Source organism: Orbicella franksi, chromosome 8 (genome assembly GCF_964199315.1).
Source record: "Orbicella franksi chromosome 8, jaOrbFran1.1, whole genome shotgun sequence".
In the NCBI taxonomy this organism is placed as follows: Eukaryota; Metazoa; Cnidaria; class Anthozoa; order Scleractinia; family Merulinidae; genus Orbicella; species Orbicella franksi.
In genome coordinates, this window is record NC_138152.1 from 25,145,346 (window position 1) to 25,152,250 (window position 6,905).

General features: G+C 37.2%; 1 pseudogene; it reads left to right on the plus strand.

Moving 5' to 3' along the window:
- The first annotated feature begins 4,378 nt into the window (after positions 1-4,378).
- LOC145495022 (uncharacterized) lies at positions 4,379-5,622 on the plus strand (annotated as a pseudogene).
- Positions 5,623-6,905: the final 1,283 nt, after the last annotated feature.

Genomic DNA, 6,905 nt, shown 5'->3' on the forward strand with positions numbered 1-6,905 from the left:
TTTGTTCATTGAAAACTATACGTGGTAGGTCGAACTGAAGAAAAATAATCAAAACTAAAACGTTTCCAAACTTTGTTGTATATACGGAAAATTAACTGTTATTGTCATAAGTTAAGCAGCAAATTAAACTGCCAGAACTTTTTCTGACATCTTTGAGAACTTTGCGCCTGTATGTAAACATTCATAATTGCTTTTAGGGATGGATTTGAAACTTACAAAGTGTGTTTATAAACCTGAATCTACACTGAACAAATTTTTCAAAGCCTGGTAGCATTAGTTCCTTTTGTCTTGTGGTGTATTTGATCAATTTTGGATGTACTTTTTGGATATATAGATTCTTTTTCAGGAAGACGGTTTTGCAAATCTGGAAAGTATGTTTAGACCAATAGGAAAGCTTTTAAAATGAGTTAAGACAAACTTTTTTCAATTATTAGGGACATTGAATTGCTGGAATGGTTTGTTTTGTTGCTCATGGTGTATGAATTCAGCTACACTTCTTCTCGACGTATCCCTTCTCCTGTAAACATTATACTAAGCACGTCCGCACCAGCTGAGCTTCAGGGAGAATATGATTAATATGTCATACCTAAAAAATGTTAAAAAATAGCAGAGGTTATACTTGTGATTTCTTTCCCTACCCTATAATCCTCGCACGTACAAGCTGTCGTGAAGACGTCATTTGATCCGCAGTCTTGGATCCGCCATCTTAGATCAGCCATCTTGATATTTCACTATTTTCTTAAAATGTCAAGAGATACGGGAAATCAGTACTTAAGAATCAAGCCAAAATGCTTTTTGAATGTAGAAATTTAAGAATTTCTGCATTAAATGAAGAGAACTTATTTTTGCCGGGCCCCACTGAAAACCACATGTATGTGAAGTGGGCTCCCTGTTGAAAGATCTTTATTATTATTATGATTGTTATAATTGAAAAAGAAAGAGAATCATGTGAAGAAAGTTGATGTTTGACCAGACCTACATGAAGTATGCAGTTACCATGGAAACGTCAAAAATCGTAGACACACTAATGACATATCAAAATGTCCTTCAAGAATGAATGAACATCTACGGAAAGTTTCATCATCTTAGAGTAAGTCGCCTTTTCACAACTTCAATAAAAACCTTATGGGGGTGAGGGGGGAGGGGGGGGGGCGGGCATCCACCCCTGCTTCCCATGTAGTGCAAGGGCTAAAAAGACCAAAATGACGAGATTTCCTCTTTTCTTTTGTCTATTCTCAACTTTTATATTAACGAATATTTGTGTTTTCTCAACGGCCTTTCAAAAATAAGATGAGGCTTTAACTCTTCAGGGGAAAAAAGGGCTCTATGTCCAAAGTACTGCATTGATTGTTCAGCAAGTTGCAATTAAATTTATCTCTTTATAACTTTCCCGTCTGACTGCTCTGCATTGATGACAGTTTCCGAGTTCGAGGTACACTCATGCAGTACTTTAGACATATATCCCTTGTTTTGCTCTGTCCAGTTGAAGCTTCATCTTATAATTGGAAGAACGCTGAGAAAGCACACATATTCAATTAAGGTTAATAACGGAAAGAAAGAAAATCTCGTCATTTTGTTCTTTTAGCCCTTGGACGTACAAGGGGAGAAAAGTTCTGGATACCAACCCTCCACCCCAATAAGGTTTGTTCCGAGTTGTGAAAAGTCGATTCACTCTAAGACGCTGAAATTTTCAGTAGCTGTTTATTCATCCTTCGCAGACATTATGATCTGTCATTTTTTGTGTCTACTATTTATGACATTGCCATGGTAATCTCAAACATGATGTAGGTCTGCCCAAAAATCAACTTTTTTTGACATAATTCTCTATTTTTTTCCAGTTCTCTTCATTAAATTGCAGAAATTCTTAAATGTCTAAATTTTATAAGCATTTTGGCTAAATTTTTGATTGCTGATTTCCGTTATTTCTGGACTTTTTAAGAAATTAGTGAAATTTAAGATGGCGGATCCAAGACTGCTGATCAGATGTCGTCTTCACGACAGCTTGTACGTCCGAGGGCTAGAGGATCAGGGAAAGAAATCACAATTATAACTCCTACTATTATCCAAAATTTACAGGGATACTACAATATTCATATTCTCCCTGAAGCTCGGCTGGGGCGGACGTGCTTAGAATAGTGTTTACTTTGAGAGGAAGGTCAGCTGAATTCATACGCCATTAGTAACGAAACAAACCATTCCAAAAAATCAATATCCCTAATAATTAGACCATTTTCTGTTAACTCATTATAAAAGCTTTTACATTGGTCTAAGGATACTTTCTGCATTTGCAAAAACGTTTTCGTGAATAAAATATATATATATCCAATTAGAACATCCAAAAGGAATTGATCAAATACCTACCCCACGACACAAAAGGAATGAACTAGCGGCCAGTTCGGACTTTTAAAAGCCCTTTGTCTTTGATTTCTATTTGTTTCTTCATGAATTGAAAATTGTCTAACGGAATGAAGAACATAATCTTTGTCTCTCGTCTGGGTATCTATAGATAAAAATTAAAATAAAACGGGGGAAAAATTTACCAGAACTTCGGGTCGTATAAGTTAGAAGAAAAGCCCAACCGGAATAAGGTTAAGCAAGCGATCTTCCATGGCTTTGAACAATTTGGTCAGTGTAGATTCAGGTTTATAAACACACTTTGTCAGTTTTAAACTCATCCTTAAAAGCAATTATGAAGGTTTAAATACAGGAGCAAAGTTTCCAGAGATGTCAAAAATGTTCTGCAGTTTAATTTGTTGCTTAACTTATGACAACAACATTTAATCTTCCGTGTAAACAACAAAGTTTGGAAACGTTTTAATTTTGATTATTTTTCTCCAGTTCGACCTACTTCATATATTTTTGAATATGCAAAAAGGAATTATTTGACTGAACTTAGTCTTAAATAAACAAATCGTACCTTGTTACCCATTAGTTTTGATGTGATAGCAGTCGCGTTTGTTTAGTCAGGGAGAATCACACTCAATTGCAGTTATGCCTCAGTAAACTAGACTGAGTAAACACGACTGTGAGTTCACAGACAAAATAAAATAGGAATGTTAGTCTATTATTAATCATTTCCTTGTAAAAATCCTCGTAACACAGATCAACTGGCGCTAACAGACACAAGTAGGCTTTGCAGAAGTCTCTGTTGTAAGCTTGCAGTGCCCTATATGTTTCTAATAACGCTTATTATTGTTTTTGATTATCATCTTCTTTTTTAACATTTAGCTGTTGATTTCCTGCTCTTTCGAACAAGGCACAGGCGTATTGAAGACACTGAACGGTAAGTGATTTAGACATCTAACAGAAATCTCAGTTTTATTCTATAAAAATTCCTGCGAATGCGTAGGTGAAGATTACTGTTTTGTGGGACCTTTTTCATCAGAAATATTTGCCTCGCAGTTTTTTGAACACTTCCCGTTAGGACATGCCGCGAAAACATGCATACGAGAAATTTGGGATAATAACCAGTCATGCCAAAGCATTCATGTTTACTGCAAGCGTCTGTGATACATCCATGCCGCATTTTCGATGTTCATCCCTCACAGGTCAGAGAATATCGATCTTGAAAGATGGCTCAATATCGTGTGAATATGCTGTCCCTTTGCCTGGTGATGTGCAATGTGAGTTAATGTCAATACCAGCTTCCTCTTTCATTTAAGAACCTTTGCTATGAGTTGTCAGGAGAACACTGAAACTAAGAATGAGATTTTAGCAGCAAGCTGAGCACTTAGCCAAGCAGACATTTTGGTACGAACTAGGACAGTCATTGAATCAACATTTGGACTTTTATAGGTTTGTCTCAGAAGAAGATATTTTTATCCTTGTTACTATTCGTCTATTGAAAAGTTTGGTTTCATTAATCTCATTAAAGGCTCTGCTTAAATAATTGCGCAAAAGGACATACATTTAAGCCTCTGTTTTAAAGCGGCCACTCTCGGGGATGAGACAACTGGCTGCTTAATAGGGTTGGCCGTTTAATAGAGGTTCACCCGAAAACAACGTTGGGCGTGGTCCAGTTTTCAGTTTATCAAATATACGTGCAAACAAATGCAAGAGGAGAAAAAGTAGAACAGTGATGGTTTTTTGTCCATAACGTTAGCAAAAGCCAAAGAAACAATTACGTGTACAGACTCGACGAGTCTGTCAACCCAACACTGGCTTGTGTGCTGCAAAAACAAACTAAAACGCTTCAAGACTTTGTTTTGTGATTGCTTCAATTAAATACTGCTGAAAATGTGTTTTTAAAGTATTTCACATTGCCATTCTTTTACCTTCATCTGGCCAAAAACGTTCAACTTCAAATCTTCGTGGCCTTTTAATAGAGGAATAAAACAAAACAGAATCAATCGATAGAGGTTCGACCGTAATTCCTGGGTAGAATTTGGTCAATAATAGGTAACAATTACTAGGCTTAGCTTCAAACAGGGAAAGAAAATGATATCTTTTAGTGTGAAACCAAAGGCGAAGGTTTCAAGAAGTGGGTCGCACACCGTCACCCAAACTTTCGTTTACTATCCAGCTCTCAATATTAAATGACTAATTGTTTACTTTCTTGTCGCTTAGGTCGCTCTTTCATGTTGTGTTCAATCAGTATGTTCAGCGGATTCCTGTAATGTACAGGTGAGTCACGTGATTTCCTCGGAGGCTAGTGATTTCAATATTACCTATTTTAGTTATGTCTGATGGAAAACTACTTGCACGTCATACGCCATTTAAAATACTTATCTACAGGAAAAAAAAAGAACTCTCACCCATGGTGCTTCGTTGGGCGCACTGGAGCTAGGCTATAACTAGTTTTAAGAGTCTTGATTACTTTTTTAATGACGTATTTTTGGAAAAACTGATTTACCGTCAAACCATGACTCCTTCTTGGTTGGAAGCGCATGCATCCTACATTGACAGTTCTCGTACAATTGCCGCTCACCAACTTACATTCAACGCAGGCTCAATAGTAAACGCCGCTCTTCTCAAGGTTCCCATGATTCCCGCCGGTGTCTGTAAGGATTCAACTCCGCTGACCGTAGAAATCACAGTTGCACATGACGTCAGCATTGGACAAGGGCATGACAGCGATATCAGATATGGCGTGTCAGACGGTACCAGATTTATTGGGTTTAAAACAACTGACAAGGGGAATTACATCATCAATCATGCTACGGATTGGAAGGGTTTTCTGGCCCTACTTTGACATCTGCTCGACGTGAACCGGTTTTCCCTAAACCCAGCGACTCTTTCTACCCCGGTCAGTTTGTCTTCCCTCTCAAGCTGGATGAACGCTGGGGCTCGTGCTACCTTGCGCATGACGGACGCTTTGTGAGGACCGCTGGCTACAACAACCGGCTAATGTTTAGTAAGGGACTCTCCCTTGAAGTCTATAAAAGTGGTAAAGGAGAGAAAGTTGGAATCAAGTACGTCAAGGTCGCCATCAAGCGAGATGCTTAGAGGGAGAAGTCTTGAAACGCAGCACAATTAATGTAATCGGCATCACTAGAATTGTCACGAATTGACCTTAGGGGAACTTTAGCAGTAGAAAATCAGAATAAAAGTAATATTGGGAGTTGATTATTTGTGAAATTATAAATTGATAGAAACTTCAGTGAAAAAAATGAAAATTTTGCCGCGGGTTGATTAATAAATAATAAACAAGGGATTTACTTGGAAAAATATGTTTCATCCTAAGCCGTCCTAACTCTTGCTTCTCGCTGTAAATAATAACAATTCTCTCTCTCACAAATTTTGTGTCCACAAACAGAAAATCGCTGATAAAGTTATCAATTAAAGCAGTTGATATGTTGCAGTTGATATGTTGCAGTTGATATATGCATCAAAAGCGCTATTAATTTTCTTACTTAAACTACGCTAACACCTACATAGATGTTCTGTTGTCAAGTGAAACGGCTAGCCTCTTAGCCTCCTTGAGGTCATTATGAAACTCCCGCGCGCTTAGGATAGCGTCAGTAAACTTAAGTTAGTTCACCGTCAACTATGACACAAGGAAGACTCGATCGACTTACAGGTTGCTCGTTGTCTGGTCACTTGAGTCGGCTGAGCGGTCTGAGTTTGAGTCGTTGAGGGTACTGTGTTTTATCTTGAGCAAAACAGTAATAGAGTGTTCCGTGGTGATAACTGTCCGACAGTACCAATTTAATGTAGACACAATGAAAGATGCGAATGCAGCCATAAGACTACTGGAAAAAAGACTTGTAAAAATGGTAGTAATAGAGTGTGTCATCAAATTCTCAAATCCAAAACTAAAGAGCCACTAAAGGTTTTATCCTTACATCTGTTTATAACTTTCCAGCTCAATAGCGTCCTTCGTTTGGAAACCAGCGCATTTTGAATTTGGGAGTTATGGCGGTGCGTGACATGAAGCTAAGATCGCGTTTGTCGAAAAATATACACTTATCCCGTGGTTTTTAGCCATTTTAGGAGTTAAAGTACATTAAAAACCCGCGTGTAAGAACCTACTTTTTTCAGAGTTTGGCAAAACAGGTTCTTGTATTATGGGGTACTTATTGAAAAGTTTAGGCTAAGTAGGTTCTTAATTAGCTTCTTAATTTCTACAGAGTTGACATTGTTGTTGATTATCAGAAAATAGTATAAAATCTGGTCTGTTCTTCATTATAAATATTCATTAATATACCCATGTTGCCAAAAGTCCAACAACATTAATTGATATTATATTGTTATATTAAAACAATGATCAAACTGTAAGAGGATACATGCATGGAGCATTTGAACCAAGACCAAGATTACATAGAAATGATACATTCTGTAAATTGTAGCAATAATTGTTTCATAACAACAGTTCAAATTTAACATACATTGTGCATTTTGAGTTTCATTTAACAATTCAATTTTCTAAACTCTCGATCACCTTTTTGTTTTTGGTAAAAAAAATA